Source organism: Danio rerio, chromosome 25, assembly GCF_049306965.1.
Source record: "Danio rerio strain Tuebingen ecotype United States chromosome 25, GRCz12tu, whole genome shotgun sequence".
Classification (NCBI taxonomy): Eukaryota; Metazoa; Chordata; class Actinopteri; order Cypriniformes; family Danionidae; genus Danio; species Danio rerio.
The window spans coordinates 29915978-29930859 of record NC_133200.1 but is presented as its reverse complement, the minus strand read 5'-3'; the positions used below and the strand labels follow the sequence as shown (position 1 = coordinate 29930859).

The following is a 14882-nucleotide window of genomic DNA, read 5'->3' as shown; positions in this document are numbered from 1 at the left end:
ATAAAGTGGGTCTCAAACTGGACAAGCCATGTTCTACGCCATGCCTTTACAATACAAACATTTTTTTTTTATCTCAGCATTTTCAATGGATTTTTACCACTGACTTTTTTTAAAGGCAAATAAATGCACAGGTCTGTTAAACTGATATTGATTCAATTATATTATCAATGGTGTAAAAGAAACTTAATGAAATTGAAGATATCAACTTATCAGGTCACATCAACCTTTCAGTTGACGTTTTTGGTGGTTGAAAAACACTTCTGTGCATATGACCCTTTTAGGAGTTCTGATCACTTTCATTGCTAGATGTGTACAATGCAGACTGCTTCTACAAACAAAGGTGAAATAATGGATTGCTCTCAGCACCTCTTGATAGGTTGATAGGTTGGTGTCTTGATAGGTTGCCACCTCTGCAACAAATTCATTACATTCCTGGCAATCCGTTTAGGTTTTGGCGTTTTAAGTGTAGGTTTGTCGGTTGTCAGGACAATAGTACTGTACTTGCCTGACTGCATTGTACAGTATATGTAAATTCTGGTGTATAAAAGAGCATGGTGTGGAGCTTTTTTTCTTTTCTTTTTTTTCGAGGGTTTGGGATTGGCCTTTTATGTCTAGTGAAATGAACTCTTCAGCATACCAAGACATTTTGGGCAATTTCATGCTTTCAACTTTGCGGAAACAGTTTGAGGATACAACCTTCCTGTTCCAACATGACTGTGCACAAAGCAAGGTCCATAAAGACATGGTTGAGATTTAGAGGAATAGACTGACTTGCACATAGTCCTGACATAATGCTGAATGAACACTTTTAGGATGATTTAGGGTGGAAACTCTTGAGCCAGATTTCATCCAACATCAGTGACTGGCCTCAAAAATCTGTTTCTAGAAGAATGGTTAGAAATGTCTTGGTTACGTATGTAACCCTTGTTCACTGAAGGAAGGAATAAAGACGTTTATGTCAAGTTGATCGACTAGGGGATTCGCTTAGTAGCACCAATCACTCTAATTGTACAAAATGGGCCAATAAAATGCCTATAAGATTGGGGAGTGCAGCTCCCACCTTTGAGGGACATGACTCACTTTGAGTATGGTACGCAATGGCCATGGCATCCACTATCCAGTATCCACTTGGGATCCACTTTTCTTCTGCTGACCTCCAAAACAGACAAAGAGCTGATCAGAGGATCTTATGCTCTGAGTGTGGTCCACGTACATGTGCAGCGTGCAGACAGCGGTGGAAGGGCTGGGTCTGCCCCCTTCAGGGGCAGCATTTGCAGGTTCACTACCTCGTCCCTGAAAGGAGGGGTAGGAATCCTAAACAAAATAAAGTGAAAGTTAGCTGGTCAGAATTCCAGGCACAATTCGTTGACCAAAAATGCCTCTAGGTCTCCGACCCTCTTGAACAATGCCAGTGTGATAAGCAGAGCTGTTTTAAGCGACAGGATTTTAAAAGATACTGACTCAAATGAACGGAATGAATGTATGTCTCCACAGTTCAGAAAGGACTAATGAGAGGTTCCACGAGGGAAGCCTTCTAGTGCCTCTAAGAAACGCTCTGGTTACTACACTCTCAGAAAAAAAGGTACAAAATTGTACCTTTTAGGGTACAAATGGCCAGTCACTGGGGTGGTACCCTTAAGGGTACAAATTTGTACCTCTATTTAAAGGTACAAAATTGTACCTTCTACATTTGTACCCTTTAAGGGACAATTTTGTACCCCCACCGAAGGTACAAAAATGTACCTTTTTATATTATATAGCATTTTCAGGGTACTGACCCAGGCATTTTGATCCTTTGGTGACTGCATGCACAAATAAATAAATAAAATATTTTGGTTTGCAGATGTCCATTTTTATTTATTAATGTAGAAATATTTCATTACAACTCACAACTGAATGTGTCAAGAAATAAAATTACACAGTAAATATAAAGCAGACATGTAAAACAGTAAAAAGAACAATTTAGAAAACAAATAAAAATTACATTACACAGGCTACATCAAGTACTTCACTTTATAAAGTCCAAAGTATTTGTCTTTAGTCAGAATACTCAGTCATAATAAATAATTTGTCATCAAAATTTTCTCTGTATTTCAGAATGAAGGCAAAGTTTCTCTATAAATTGCTTCAACAGTGCAGAAAACCAAATACATCAGTAGCCTCTTCCTCAACATCAGTAGATTACTCCTCATCATCCTCAAGTGGAGTTGTAATTTGTTGTAACACAATATGTGTTTATGCTTTTGATAAACATGACATGTAAAGCATTCATATCTGGAAAATGTTCTTTGATAGTCATTAGGACCACAAGTTATTTAAAAATTTGCTTTATGCATGAATGAGAGCAGTGTGCTGGATTAACTTGATGATTGTGTTTATCCCAAGAGCATGTAGAGAAACAAAAAACAAGGTTGATCACTCTGGTAACTGGAGTAGATTGAGGCTTGTCACCGTCCACCGTTCATTCAAAACATTCCACTGCAGAAACATCAAGGTGTTCTTCTAATAAGATGGATATGTCAAAAATGTATATTCATCCACATCATTAGCCCGGCCAATCGCAATCCCATCAACTCTAAAGACTGCCGTGGCCTCCTCCTGTACTTGAACTGTTGGATGTGGTGAAGATGATTCACTGTAAATGACAAAGCAATAATTACATTAATATCAGTCAATCTATCACAGATGAAGAGAAAATCAACATGCATAGAAAGTAAAATAATTAATATTCACCGATTTAAAAAAAAAAAGTATCACAGATTAAAAGACTAATATAAATTTCATTCATTCATTCAATTTCTTTTTGGCTTAGTCCCTTTATTAATCTGGGGTCACCACAGTGGAATAAACCACCAACTTATCCAGCATATGTTTTATGCAGCAGATGCCCTTCCAGCTGCAACCCAGTATTAAGAAACATCCAGACACACTTATTCACACACACATTTATACACTTCAGACAAATAAGCTTACCAAATTCAGCTATAGCGCATGTCTTTGGACTTGTGGGGAAACCGGAGCACTTGGAGGAAACCCTCACGAACACTGGAAGAATATGCAAACTCCTCACACAAATGCCAACTGACCCAGCCGAGGCTCGAACCAGCGACCTTCTTGCTGTAAGGTGACAGCACTACCCACTGCATCATCCTAATATAAAGAATATCAAGCATTATAAAATGCATTTATTACAGCATATACTGAACAGAAAACAACATACGCACCGGAGCACAACGAAATGTTGAAGTGTCTCGCTTAACAAGGCTGGCAACATGAGAAGTGCTGCTGTAAAATCAATTCCTGGAACATAAGATGTGGCATACAAACAAATATGAAGGAATCCATCCAAAGCTAGAATTTAATAATATTAATCAAGTGGAGAAAGTTTAGAAAGAGTACCTTAGAGTCAGGTCCATAGCATTCTTAAGTTGATCTCTCATCTTTCGATGAAAACCTAGAAAATAATTTTAAACACGTGGGTGTACATTTATTGTTGTTTGTAAGTAAAAACCTACAAATTTAAAATAGTATGTAAGCCATTAAAACCATGGTATAGATAATGAGACATACTTACATCTTGTAACTGAGCCATGCTTTCATATGACATGCCTTCATTGGTCTGATGCTGTTAGGCTGCATTATGTTGTTCAATCTTGTCCTGAAAGACAATTGAAAACTTCAAAAACTTCTGGAAAGCAATAAGATAAAGCAATAACTATTTATTTATAGTATTTTATTTATATATAAGTATAACGTTAAACGATAGTAAAGCACCAACAATTCTGGACATGAGAGTTTGTGGACACTCCTCAACATTAATGTAACTTAGACACTGAAACGAAGATATGTACAAGCATACACACGCCACGTTTGTAACTAGCCACGTTTACATAATCAGTCGCTTTACCGGTGACAAAATTGTGATTTTTCTTCACAAAATGGCGGTGTATATAACCGTCTAAAATGACATTTCCGCGGTCAACCGTGGCTAGAAAATGGCCTTAAAATATAAAACATTATCGATAATTACAAATTCCAGTATTAATAACAAAAGGTTTTATATCAAGGTATATGAAGACTTTAGTCGCGCCAGCTCCGGGCCACACCCCACATTACTCACGGCCCGATTCCGGTGCACGGTTACGGCAGCGTCGGCTCGCTTCTGCCGCCGCATCTGGCCCGAGTAACGATACAGCAGACGGACTCGGGCAGGCGAGAATCTAGCCGCAACTGGCCCAAGTGTATTTTGCTATCTGGGTTGCGATTATATTCCGCCGTGGCAACACTTAATAATAAAGCAGTAACGTAACGTAACATATAAGGCGCGAATACGTAACGTAGGCGATAAAGGGAACTTTTACACCGAGAAAACTAACAGCATATAGTACTTACCTTCTATAACGTTATGTCCCTCGATGAATTCGATATCACGTTGTATTAACTTCTTTAAAAAGCTGCAGACATCTTAGCAAACTCCATCCTGCAGGTCAACGTACACCAGCCAGCCCGGAGCACAAAGCGGGGGAAAGCCGAGACCAGAGAGTCAGACAAAATCAACAGAATACGGCTTCACATGTAAAAATGAGACTGAAAATATATCTTTAATACATTCTTACCTGAAAAGTGTGGACTCCAAAATAGACTTTTCTTTGAAAAGCGTGCGAAGTTCTGTGTAAACAGCCAGCATACTCAACCGACCGCCTCAGTAACAAACACTACTATAACGTCTCAACAAGCCAAATGCTTAAAGAGACAGCAACATCACCACCTGTATGAAGATGCTGTCACTCTGCATGGTTCTTATTCTACATCCCATATATACTATAGGGACTTAAACAGTAAGCCAAGACCAGTATTTACGTTTTTAATGATTAAAATGACATTTAATTATAAATTAAATTATTAACATTTTTGAGAAAAAATGTAATTTAAATACATGAAAAAAATTAATTATTAAAATATTTAATTCAATCAATTTATTTATTTATTATATTTTTAAATTATGTATTTTAGTATTAATGTTTAGTATTAATACATTTAAATTAGTGTTATATAGTGTCTTGATCTTATCATGAGCTGAGGGTACAATTTTGTTCCTATTGGGAAACAAAATATATAATTGTACCTTTAAAGGTGCCAATTTGGTCCTTTACGGTACAATTTTGTATCCAAATGTGCTATAAAAGGTACAAAAATGTACCTTTCAAACCTAAATCTGGACATTTGTACCTTTATAGCCCATTTGGGTACAAAATTGTACCCTAAGGACCAATATGGGACCTTTAAAGGTACAATTTTATATTTTGTTCCCTCTAGGAACAAAATTGTACCCTCATTGTACCTTTTTTTCTGAGAGTGTAAACTAACCCTCTTTCCCCGAGGAGGGGAACAGACATGCTATTAGTGGATTTATTCATATTCCACGAATGGGAGATTTTGTTTCAGAAAGCCAATTGTCTGAAAGAGTATATATTATGGGCCAATGAAATGCCAATGAATTGGCAGCGTAAGCTTGCGCACCTAGAACTTAATGCCAATTAGCTCCACATATAAGCACAGGTGAAGCAAGGAAATGCCATCCTTTTAAGCTGTAGAGACTGACACTTACAGCCAAGGAACAGTCATTATGGCGATGCTAAATAGCATTTCTGTTCCCCTCCTCAGGGAACGAGGGTTACTTTAGTAACCAGAGCGTTCCCCTTCGGATGGGGAACTTCAATGCTATTAGTGGATTTATTCATAATCCACGAATGGGGGAATGTACGGAAAACGCCATAATGACTGCACCCTATCTTCGCCTTCGATGAGAGGATAGCCAGGCATAGCGTGAGCGCTCCTGCATCAAAGAGAGGCGCGGTCCACCAACGTGGTCCCTGGCCCTTACTTATCCCACTTCAAAAGAAGTTTTACGGATTTAGATTATATTTTTTGGGAAGTCGCAAGCGTCTAGATAATTCTAGGAAAATACGACAGTACGTTGGGAAGCGTGCAGTCCCAATAGGGTGGACGCTGCAATGGCCATCTGCTACCCAATGGGGAGATATGATGGCAAAAATACATATGGACTAGCTCTGAGAAGGGGGAATACGCATAAAATAAGATGGTTAGCAGAGAGGGAAGACACGGTCCGTCCATGAGGGGGGACTACACCGTGGCTGAATAAGCATATGGGATCGCCTAGTGGGAATCACGCATAGCGGGCACCTATACCCAAAATGCGGGCTGACCTATGGGCAGACCTACAACGTAGTGGGCCAGCAAGTGACTCCTCCGCTGACTCAGTGCTGGGGGCCTTCGGAGGAATCTGCAGGGCTCACCTGACGGGGAACTTTACTGACAGGGAGAATGGCGCAGCAAGCGTGTTTCAACACCTTCATGGAGTTGTTTCCTCAATCCCCAAGGGTTACCTAATACCCTTGAGGAAACCGGCTCCACTTGCAGATTGTAACCTTGCAAATGTATTAGGTGTCGCCCATCCCGCAGCTCTACAGATGTCTGTTAGAGAGGCGCCGCGTGCACGCGCCCAAGAGGATGCAAGCTCCGAGTGCGCATACACTCTTGGGGGACATGGCTCGCCTTGGCTTTGATAAGTGAGAGAGATGGCATGCACTATCCAGTGAGCCAACTCTCGAACAGAGTCGTCCTGATCCCACGTATTCCCCAGGACAGTGGTTGTGGCTATCTAGCCGAGATCTCCGTCTAAAACTTCCCTGCAAGAAACTCAGCCCCAGGTATTTGGGTCCTTTTCAGATAGAGAAACAGATTACTCCTGTATCCTTCCGACTGACACTACCTAACCACTTCCGTATCTCTCCCACATTCCATGTCTCCCTGCTCAAGCCTGCATCTGGTCCGGCCGAGGTGGATAGGGAGGTGGCAGCCAGTGAACAGGGTCCCCCACCTATCATGATCGACGGAGAAGAGGCCTATCGGATCCACGAGATCCTGAGATCCAGACGCCGGGGCGGACAACTACAGTACCTCGTCGACTGGGAGGGGTACGGCCCGGAGGAAAGATCTTGGATCAACCGTAAGGACATTCTCAAACCAACTCTGCTGAATGAGTTTCACTTACAGCATCCGGAAATGCTGACACCGGCGTCGCGATTCTTCTCACTTCAGGAGCCGTTTGTTGGAGGGGGGCTCTGTCACCGACTCGGTCCCAGTCATTCCCCTCTCTGGCCAGCAGAGGCCGCCATCCCCAGACTTTTAAGCATTACATCATCCACCTAGACTGATTCTGCACACACCTGATCTGAATCCAGTTAACGACCCACGCTCCCCATATAAGCCAAACTCAAACTTCAGTTCATTGCGAAGTCTTGTTCAGCCACGGCAAACATTTCTGAGCGTTATTCCCTGCCTGATCTTCTGTGCTTTACCCCGGACTGTTTCTGACTCTGTGTTGCCTTCTGCCTGCCCTCGACCCACGCTTGTTATACGGACTCTGAACCACGCTGCCTGCCCACGACCCACGCCTGTTATACGGACTCTGAACCACGCCGCCTGCCTCTGATCCATGCCTGGTAAATCACTCTGTGTCTGTCAGCCGCCAGTCCCCCGATCTATATTGAATGCTGTTGATGTGAGTTCGCACTTTAGTGCGTGTTGGATGTTTGTGTTTGAACTGTGTCTAATAAATACTGCAAAATGGTCTCCTCGTTACAACATCCTTTGATACTGATATGCATTTTTTTAAGTTTTCTTGGCTAATCATTTGTGTTGTCTATTAAAGTATTAATTCTCACTAAAATAAACATTTTGTTATTAATTACTAAGGCTCAGATGTCATTCCATACCCATTGTAATCCTTTATATTAATCTCTTTGATGTTACAGTGCACTTATAGTTGCCTCCATCAAAGGTTTTTGAAATTTTAAATGTTTCAAAGTTTTTTTTCCATGGCAACAGTTTTAAAACATTTTGTTAAACACAAATATTTAAAATTACTTCATTTGAAAAGGTAACGTTATGATCAAGTGCATTCGAGGGACGACTCCATAAATGATTCATAACTTGTTCTCAAAACCTGGTTTACATTAATGCTGTTTTTGAAGTATGAGAAGCAAATATTTCCATACAATTTTGCTACAGTTTCTTATGCCAAAAGCTACTCCAGTGAGGAACATTGAGAGCATTGGAAGAATTTTTATTTTCATTGCAAAGGTTCAGATCAAATGCCAGCCTGCATGCCCTAAAGACGGCCAGTTCAAAAAGCACTTCATGGTACTCATCGAGGTTAATACCATCAGACGTGCACCATCTGAACAAGCAAACCAAACACCAGATTCATGTTACAGCAAACTTTAAAGTGCTATTAAATCAACAAAAGAGTTGCATTTCCTAAGCTGTGGATTAATAAAACGGACCTCCCAGTTTGTACGATAAAATGTGGTTTTGTACCAGTGGACTTGTGGCGTTCAGTGTCCACAGTCCAATCATAATATAAATACAATTATAAAATAAATATATGATACTCGGAGGATATTAAATAAACCTCAAACTCATTCAGCCTTACTTCTGACATTTTGGACTGAATTGCATTAGTGGACAGTTCAGACAGAGGAGATTGGAGGTTAGATTTGAACCCACAGCCCTTTGAGCATGTGCACAAACCACTAAAAGTATTATCTATTTGTTTACATAAGCCCATACACACTTCTGCTGCTAGCATTAGTGTGATATCTAAAGAGTGTGGGGTGTGTCATACACACTCACACAGTCATCTCTAATTATTGCTATATTGACCAGGAGACAGGAAGTCTGTAATTAGCTTACTGTCTGAAAAAATACTCTTCATAAGGCTTAGAAAAGAAGAAGAAAAAGAAAACATCATCGTCATTACACAGCCCATTTGTTTGTATGTTTCACAGCCCAAATCTTGGAAGCTATAAGCCAAATGACTAAAACACCACTGTTGTCATGGTGTCACCCCATCTGCAATGTAACACGTCAATGTCAGACGAACATTTGCAGTTTCACTGCCCTGATATTATGTTCTCTCACTGTAATCTTCTAAGGATTATACTCTGAAATTTAAACCACTCAGCTATTTTCAAGGGAACATTTTGCTGCTTAAAGTTTGCACTCTCACCACTCAGGTCATGAACCCAGTATGTTTACATGCACTTTAATGCTGGCATGAGATAAGTACAGTAAAATACACCTTACTGATTCATTGATGCTTGTATTTCATACTGTATATTTGTTTTAGCCTCACATTTTTAAGTCAAAATCTTGACATTTCCAATCACCTATCCAATATCCTCCACAAATTTTATTCCTTTTATGATTGGTTACAAGTTCACATTCAATTTTGTTGACAATCAACAACTGATTTAAAATACTTTTCATAGTTAGTTTTACTCAGGTATCACTAAAAGATTTTAATGCAATGTTACTCTTGTTTTATGTTGTTTTGTGACTCAATAAGATGATTTGATATCAGTCAAACTAAAGTAAGTATTTTGTTGTGTCCCAATTCACATAATATACAGTACACCCTAAATAGTATATGAAATTAGAATTAGTATGTCCCAAACCATAGTATGTTGAAAAGATTATGCCAAAGGTTCCCGGATGTTTTACTATTTTCCGTACAAATTCAAAGTGTAGAAGCATCTGTACTCTGACCACTAATATTGCCCATAATAGACGGCATGTTGGATGTGAATTTGATTAGAACTACAAACTCAGGTAAAAAGAGTAAACAAACTGCAAACATGCAGACACAAAGCGAGACCAACCGTCAAGTAGAGGCTTTGGTAAAAATCTTTGAGAGACTATTAATTAATATCTTGCCATCTGGAACATATATCAACCACAATTACTTTGTTATATTTCATTTGCAACAACAAAGTGAACTTAAATCAAGATATGTTTAGACATTAACTTCTGAATGCATAATTATCCAAAGACCTGGGGAGATTTATCTGCATGAAAGACTTGTGATGGCAGACTAACCTCCTGCTGCTTCTCCTATAAGGTAAATAATTAAATATGAAATAAATGTGAATAATGTGTCGAGATGATTGACGGGATGTAACTAAGCAACTTAACAATTTGTTAACGAGGAAATAGTATGTCCAAAGCTTGCATACTCTTCTGTTACACACTCAAAAGTATATACTTTTCCTTTACATAAAAGTGCATTTAGGTCATAAGTATATTAATATGGATGCAGCATTTGTCACATTGACCAAGTTGAGTGCCCACCAGATACACTAGAGGACACTCTACACACATCTGCCATTGAACCAGACTACTTATACTATCATGCACTTCACACACACACCAGTTCCAGATCAATACTGATTACAAACATACAGCTGAAGCTAATGAGGACTGATTACCAGATCTACGTCTCACTTTTAATGGATCTTTGCTTAGTCTTGTATCACTGTTAGTGTGTATTACTCAGCGGTTTCCAAGTTTTTAATATTTAGCTGTGTTTTGATTTTTGGACTGTTTTGGAATTTTTAAAGGGTTTTCTGTCTACCCTGACCATTGCCTGTTTTTTTTCTGGATTTCTCCATTGGATATGTTGTACCATTTGCTCCTGTTGACCCTGCCTGACCAGCCCCTTGCCTAAAACCTGCATGTAGTGGTGAGCAAAGCAAGGCTTCATGAAACACTAAAACAGTCGCAGCAAATGTGCCGAAGCTTCGAAACGCTTCGAAATCCGTATTTACAGTAACATCTAGTGATGATTTTTTTGGTTCACAAACTGATATTCTGGGAGTTTTCCAGGAGACAGAACAAAATGGGAGATGGGTCTGAAATACGGGAGACTCCCAGGAAAAACGGGAGTGTTGGCAGGTATGATGTAAACCCTACCTGCATGTAGAACTTTCTCAGTGTACGCACATGTAACAGAATTCATCATCATCTTTTTTTTTTTTTTAATGCAATCATTTTAGTAGAACAAATATATATATATAATATATATATATATATATATATATATATATGTCCTTTTACAGTTCAAGTTTAGTTGTGTAGTGCTTTTTACAATCATTTTTGTTTCAAAGCAGATGAACAGACCTGGATAAAAAAAAGTTATTAGTTGACCTTACTTAAAAACAGATGAGTAAACCCATTGCCCTAATATTATTAAGTGACAAGGAAATGTCTGGAGCACTCAACAACCAAACAAGGTGTGTGGAAAAATGCAAATATAGTAAAAACAGGAAACTCATGCAACACTTGTAATAAATCATTTCAAAATAAAAATAGAAATTTATTACAGGTGTTGTGGAGTGGAGTTCCCTATTTTACTTAATATTATTAAGTAAACAAACTATGTGAATTAAGTCAACTTAACTATTAAGTTAATTAGGGTACATAGGGTTTAATCATTTTTCAAGTTAAGTAAACTAATAGATTTTTACAGAGTTTGGCTTCACCCTTAAAGAACACTAAAGCCCACTATTGCATGCAAACTACTTTGAAAAAACAAATTCAATGTTTAATCTTTTATATTTTTTACTAAACATTGTGCCATGCACTTGTGGGGTATCAAAACATAGCTTATCTTTCTTTCAAATGTAATCTTAAAACTTTCCAGATAATATTTTTTTTAAAGACTTTTCACTAGAATTTTTTTTATGAGACTTCTAACTTAAATTGAAATTTAAACACTGTTTTAAAACATTATTAAGGTCTCTTCTGAATAAATGAACTATGGAAGTTTATATTATAAAGAAGGAATTGTGATTTAAAGATTTAATTACAAAAGTTTTTTGTTTTTTGTTTTCTAGCCTAGAAAAAGTGAACGTGTGAGGGAGTCTTGAAGCATATGTTCCAGAACGATGCCAGAAAAAGGGCTTCCTGACCACTTGGTCTGGCATCTTGCCTCGAGGTCTGGAATCTGATGACTACGCTAGACTAGACCTCACTGGTTTCTCTTCAGTTCTGCAGATCCCACTCATTCAGCATCAATATTAATACCACTTTTCAGTTCACATTCACTCAAACACACTTTGCAGCATTATAAACTTTTTTATTATTATTAGTTAGAAATTTGATCCAAATCAGGTCCCTCAGGCTAATCTAATACCCATATGGGATGACTCAGATTCTCAACACACTGCGCAGGGTTTACAAGCTAAAACAAAAATGAAACACAGTAAAAGACAGAAAATGTGCTAATTCAAAATGTTCACCCTGGATCTTTAGGTAAGTTTAGTAAACTAGAGAGTTGTGAAAAAAGTTCCAGTGTGGGCCTAACCAGTGTATTTATATGCTTCTATTTTATTTTATTAAAATATATGTTCCACCATACACTAAATAAATTCTAAATTAGTTGGAAAATAAATACAAGTTGCCTGTTATTTTGAGGATGCAAACACTCCAATTACAGACAAATCATTTTTTTCAAACTACAACTTGTTGTATTTTTTTTTTTTAAATGAATCAGAATTTTTATTATGATAGGCAGGCAAGTTTCAACCAATGTTTAACAGTGCTGGCTGAACATGACCTTTTTATTACCTCAACTGTGGGAATGTGGTTTTCTATTGAAGTTCTCCAACCACTACAACCTTCCTCATCTTCTACCGCTGAATAAACACATTTTGAATAAATTAATTTCCCCTTAACTCTGAAGAAGCTGGACATTGGCAAGCAGTCTAATGCAGAATGCAGCATTGGGCAAGCAATGAATCAAACTTAGCATTTTTGGTCTGTTGGTGGCCCTGGTAAATCATGATGAAATGTTCTTTTCTTGAATAAGTAGCTTTTATTAGTTTCACCACACATGCTATATTGACAAAACCTTGACAAGGGAAGGTTATTACAAGTTAAACATGTAATGTATAAATGTAATATTCAACATTCTAAATGGATCAAAGAAGTTTTTTAAAATTGTCCTAAGTCAAGAAAGAATGTTTTTAAAAAGTTTTAGGACAACTTTGATGAAACTTTTTGATCAGCTTTAAATGTTATAAACATTTATTCATTCATTCATTTTCTTTTTGACTTAGTCCCCTTATTTAATCTGGGGTCGTCACAGTGGAATGAACCGCCAACTTAACCAGCATTTGTTTCATACAGCGGATGCCCTTCCAGCCGCAACCCATCACTGGGAAACTATTGTAAGTATTTGTATTTCCATTACAAAAGTATAAATGTTCTTAAAATCCTCATGAAATAACCAGTGTAAAAACAATTACACTGTAGTTGCTTTACTGAGTAAAAGGGAGCAAACCAGTTGCCTTAAAAACGAGGTTACATCAATTTTTAAAGTTAACTAATCATTTAAAAGCAATGGGTTTACTTACCTTTGTAAAGTATAATAGCGCTTTACAGTGCATTCAACAGTAAGGACCATGCCATATGCCACTTTATATAGGGATGAAAAGGGATGAAGGAGGAGGGGTGGTAAGGGGACCATAAGATGAAAGAGAATGGGAGTAAGAGAATTATGAAAAAGTTGGTAGGTTTATTGGGCATCCTACGATGATGCCCAAAGACTTAGGGCTCTATTTTAACGATCTAGGCACAAAGTCTAAATCACAGGGCGTAAAAGCAGTAAGGGTCGTTTCCGAATCCACGTTTGCTATTTTAAAGACGGAAAAATATGCTCTGCACCGCAACGCATGGTCTGACAGGGTTGTGCTTATTCTCTTTAAGAGTTATGCATGTGTTTTGAGAATAAACCAATCAAAGTCTCATCTCCCATTTCCTTTAAGAGTTGCGTTGCGCCATAGCGCATTTGCTTTTTACATGGCGGACTTTGTTAGTGGAAAAACTGAACACTTCACTAGCAAGAAAACAGTTAAACAGACCATCTGCAGTGTATTTGTTGCGCGGCGCTGTGAAAAGGGGCTGGATTAAACAAAATGATTAGACATTAAAAAAGCGAGCGATTGCTCCATGTTTTAAATTTCTGTACAGAGATGTCATGTTTTGATTCTCGGTTGGTCTCACGCTGTCAAGTGATACGATTTCGCAGGTCAGAGTTCACCAAGCTTGAACTTTGCACCGCAGCAACCTGCGAAACTTAACGCATGACCCAGCGTTTCCGGTCTGACGCATTCGAGTGCGTATAAATTGAAGTCTATGGGAGACAAGCCCAGTGTGACCGCACCTTTAGCAGCTTCACTGATTACAGTTTGATTTCAATTCTCTCATATCTGCAAGAAAATTTGATAATTAACAGAGGTTTATATTTTTATTGAAAATATTTAATTTGACCTCACCATCATGGGGATCAGAGGCTGTTTAGTTGGACTCTTGATCCTTTATTTTTCTACTTTAATGTTTCTTTGGCTGTTATAACTGTTTCTGAATCTCATCAGATATAGCAAGATACGCAATGAGAAACTATACTTGTTTACTTAATTGTAACAGATATAATTTCTAGTATTTTATAAGTTAAGCCATAGAATATAGTTTTATTTGATATTGTTTATGTGTGGGATATGTTACAGCTTTACATGGAGGTTCAACCAACAATTATCACAGAATTAATAAGAAATTAAAATTTAATTAGTTTCTTGCACAAAACTTGTGCAAAAAAAAGCAATCTCCAGCTGCACTTTATGACACACAGACATCAAGAATCAGGATATGAACCTCAGCCATGGTTGCTAAAAAAAAAGCTGCTTAATTCATTGATGCTGCATTCTGGGTGCCACCACAGTACAAAATTCCCAGCATGCATTGCAGCATGAATAGATTATGCAGCTCAAGTTCTTACAATCTCTTTAATTTTCTTTATTTTATTTTGTTCTTGGGAGTTTATTTTTCAGTAGATTGTTTTGTTTTGTTCTGGTTTGTTTTTTATTTTATTTTGACATCCATACGACAAAATTTACGCACACACAAACTCTAGTGTGACCGCAGCTTAATTCTCAATCCTCCTTCAATTAGTCACTTAA

At 38.0% G+C, this 14882-nt stretch overlaps 1 long non-coding RNA gene across 1 annotated transcript; it reads right to left on the bottom strand.

Annotated features, from left to right (window-relative positions):
• Positions 1 to 584: 584 nt before the first annotated feature.
• Positions 585 to 4691, bottom strand: LOC137489369 (uncharacterized). The gene is made up of 7 exons (XR_011008795.2): positions 4617 to 4691; positions 4393 to 4480; positions 3575 to 3658; positions 3400 to 3454; positions 3225 to 3300; positions 2974 to 3150; positions 585 to 2635 (listed from the first exon to the last, which is right to left on the bottom strand). It is a non-coding gene; the product is annotated as an uncharacterized lncRNA (long non-coding RNA).
• Between the last annotated feature and the right edge of the window lie 10191 nt (positions 4692 to 14882).